This window comes from Schistosoma mansoni, chromosome W (genome assembly GCF_000237925.1).
Source record: "Schistosoma mansoni strain Puerto Rico chromosome W, complete genome".
NCBI lineage: Eukaryota > Metazoa > Platyhelminthes > Trematoda > Strigeidida > Schistosomatidae > Schistosoma > Schistosoma mansoni.
In genome coordinates, this window is record NC_031502.1 from 28,786,827 (window position 1) to 28,791,418 (window position 4,592).

Consider the following 4,592-nt stretch of genomic DNA (forward strand, 5'->3'; position numbering starts at 1 on the left):
GAGACTCAGTGTAAGCCACTTCTTCAGAGAATAAATAACGAAGTTAACGTTAATCCAAGTTTAAATAGTACAACGGAAAACACGAATATTGGGTGTTATTATTGGCTTACACTGAGTCACGAAACGTCAGAAAATCTAATTTTTCTACTCATTGGGATATTGCGAATATATTATTTATTTATGATATGGTTGTCAGTTTACTTAACACTTCACTCTCTATGTGCACTCTCTGTTCTAATAAACAGCCTTCCCTATTCCAACCTTGACTTCCCCTTCTTCATTTGAACCTACTCCACCTTGATATATAACACAACTCATTGTTCTTTTTTACTGCATTCTCTCATCTGGAGCCCCTGATCACGTTTCCCCTTTTTTTGTTTTTTTCCTCAGAATCTCGCTCTGAGGGCAAAGTTGAGGAACGTCTGACATCTGGAACAAACTCGACGTAGGCGCTTTCCCAAGGTCATAGTTCGCACCAATCGCTCCACAAGTCTACGTTATAACAACTTTAAACTTAAAACGTTGCGTTGCTTAAATACTTAGAACGACCGAAATCCTAACACAATTTTTGCCGAGATTGGATCTGGTGTGTAACATGGATGCGATGCCCCTTTGGAAAATATTTTGAAGACTACAAAGTATATCTGAACGAATCCATTGATATTCACTTTTATAGATTATATTTACAAAACAACCCTGCTTGGGTTGCATACTGTGAACCAGTAAATGTTGTAACTTGCAGATCATTCCTGTAAAAACGGCGTGTACCTGCCTTTGCAGAAATATATTATTATTATTGAGAGTAGACAAATAATTTATTTCTATATGAAATAACGTGATTCAAGTAAGTATCGTCATAAAAACGGTATTGCCGTCAAGACTACCGTTTCTGTAGAAACCTTACGAATTTTCGAAGTGACTCATCAATCATTTTACTCATCATCGAAAAGTTTTGACACGGGTTCTGGCTCACATGTTTCATGTTGTCGAGGATTTTGGATGTCGTTATTTATCATCTATTAATAGCATTTTTCCGTCACACGTCAATTTTCGTAATCTCTGTGCTTGTTACCTAGCGTTAATTGCAGTTTATTAATAGCTTGACGTATTCTTTGCTCACAACCTGGGTGAATGTTTAGTAAATCCAATTTGGTTATTTGTAGCAATGCAAACTCAGGCAAGTAAAATTCACCATTTATCAAGTCAAAAATAGACCAAAATCAGAGTTCCAAGTAAAAATGAGCTCTAAAATCATTTACATATGACTCACCTCCCTAATTATGTTAGTGGTGATTATGGGTGCTGGTAGTTATTTATAAAATATAGGTTGGAGCGATTGAGCGTTAAACTATTTATGGACATTATATAACTTACTAATACACATCCGTAATTAGTTCTATCCATTATAAGTATCATCGTCTTCGGCCGAACTGACATATTAATATGTCGGGTATCTGCGAAAGAATAATTATATGAGTAACAACTGAAGTCGATAGCCTTTTCTGTCTGCTTTCTGAACATATAGAGGATTTGTGTATAACATTACTGTAAGTACCATATAAATAAGCCACATATTCTTCATAAGTTAAGCGATATGTGTTTGTTTTGAGCATGGTAACTAAAACATGTCGTAGTTAATACTAGTTTATGATGTGTCAGTCATAGTGTTAACAAATAAATTCCTGTTAACAGAATCCGAAATCACTGACGAAATCATAAACAAGGTTTTAATGCATGTTGACGATCAATATCTAAATAGTGCCTACTAGTTATTTCATTATTGTATGTAAACAGTGAATTTCTAATAGTATTATAAATTCTGTAAGTGGATTTTTCCCAGATTTCATATTACTAATTAAAGTTTTTCAATCCGTTTATTTGGCGCCTGCAGTTTGTTTGTTAACACCAGATAGGTAGATGAAATTTAGGGGGTTGAAAATGAAGAGTACTGTTACACCAAGTAAGACACTGTAAGGTACATCTGTTCAGCTGCTATTTCATTACTATGAAAATTCGATAATGATAATGAAGTTTATAGTCTGGTTTCACGATTGGTTTGTGTTTTTTCGAATGGGCATGAAGCTGAGAAGTCCCTCATTCGTTTTCTGATGTGCAATCTATGACTTCTGTCAACTAATTGAAAGGCTCAAACCTTTCTAATAATCAAGATTATGCCGGTGAACGTCCGAGCGAATTTTTGAATATGGAAGATTATGTGAAGAGACAATTTGTAAGTTGACGGTGACTGTGTTTTATATTGATTACTGTCACGTCTATATTCATCTAATGAATTATCTAAACATAAATATAACAACTGTACAGTTTTTTTGCATTATAAATCTTGATGGCTTGTATGATTATAGTCTAGTTCGGTACTAATGCTACTTTGATAAGAGACCTGATCCAATAACGGTAAATTTGTCATGTGATTGCCTAATCTGTAAGATCTTACATGGAAGTCACATCATTATGTACACTGACTCATTGTATCGTGACAATTGCCAATGATACTTAATACTTCTGAAGAACACATTTATACTGGGGATAGAATAATATATTTTATATGAATAGTAATAAGTTACACGTAATGACCACGCCTGCAGGACAGAGCCATGCTACCCAATTGAATGGATGTCCCCACGTCCACCACTGCCGAAGAAGACAAAAATAAAAATTTGGCAAAAGTTTATTGCTGCATCATTACTACTGGTATAGAAACAGCAACATTTGATGCAGAAAAATCAGTTTACAAGTTGGATATATGGTTAAGTTAAAAATGCTACTACGAAAAACTTCTTATAGCGAACAGCCACTGTCACGTCTCCAAACTTTGTTGTATTCCAATCCTTATTTTCTATCGTAGAGAATACTACACAAAGAAAAGCGTTAGAGAGACTATAGCCTTACCTACTTATTGATGATTCTTAAGTAAAAATTGGCTTCGTTGAATCTGTACATTGTGTTTGCTTAGTCTGAGTAGTTGTGATTATGAAGGGTGTGAATGTTGTCTATCTTCCATCAACTGCAGTATCTAAGAATATGATGGACTTTACAGTTTATATTTCACAGTTGATCGAGCTTACGTGTAAGAGTTCGTCTTCTTATGTATAATAGTAGCATATGACGGCAAGGACACCGGCATGTCACAATTTAGTCACGATCCAGGTTATGTCTGCTCGCAATTCTTTTTGCTTCTAGAAAAACAGAACAGAACGCTATCGACCAAATTCACCCCTAAAATTTACCAAAACCGGACAAAAGTTTCCCCAAAACGGGGAGATTGGGAGTGAAGATACGACCAGTATTGTAGTTTGACAACTATTAATCAGTAACACCTTCTATATTCGAATCGTCTCCCACTTAGTTAAAATCAGGAGTCAGATGCGAAGAGGTTGGAAAGTTATATTTGATGCGTTATCAATATATCGAGAAGCGGTTGTTCTAATCTGGCTAGTGAACGTAGGAGCTGTTTCCCACGCTGAGCTGTAACGTGATCTGGTGCGGATGCATGACCGAACGCCTTCAGTTAAACAAGTCCACTTAAAACAATGTGGTCAGTATCCAATGTCGAACACTTAAAGAGCTATTGATTTTGCGGAGTTATTTACAGCTTTAGGGTGATATTCTATTCAAAAAAGGGTTAGTCCAAGGGGATTTTTTGAGTAAGCAATATAGATGGTTTTATACAAACACCCCTCAAATCATTTAATGAGTATACATTTTCATAGGTTTCATAAGATCCATCAAAAAATCACACCTACGCTGTTTTAGACTAGGATATATAATGCTAGTGAGCATGTATTCTTTGAGCACTTCAGAAGTGCAGGATATATTGTTAACTGAGTGAATGATTAAAGACAAAACTCCAGGTTAACATTTAAGGGATCAACGGTTTTAGAAGTTGTTAACATATCATCAATGTTATTAAAATAATGAACAGTCCAAGTTAGATAACCACAAAAAGATAGAAAGGGTCGGATATGTATTTCGCCGTAGTATGAAACCTTTCAGCTGTGCACATCCACGACTTTATTGATGATCGGACCCAGGACCTTCATATCACAGTAGGCAGTTATTCGACATTCAGTCGTGTACATATCTAACTAAAACCAGATCACTTTCATTAGTTTGATCTAAACAATAAATGTCATTTAATAGTTGTATGCCTTACTTACTTACTTGCGCCTGTTTCTCCCAATGGAGCATAGGCTGCTGACCAGCATTCTCCAGCTCACTCCGTTCTGGACCTTCCTTTCTAGTTCTATTTAATTGTTAATCATTCTTCTCATGTCTGTCTCCATTTCTCTGCGTAATGTGTTCTTTGGTTTTCGTCTTTTCCTTTGGCCTTCAGGATTCCATGTAAGAGCTTGCCTGAAAAAATCAGGCGTTCGCAGGCTCAATATATAAATTTCCTATATGTTGATTTGAGTTAGGTTCGCAGTTGGACACACAATGATGAAGTTATCTAGCTGTAGACTATAAATGGCGCCGTTGAAACTGACCGTACAGCAGAAGGTAGACCCAGCATTGTCTTAAACTTAAACATCACTTAATACCTAAACTTAACTCATATAATCACCTATTTGTATACT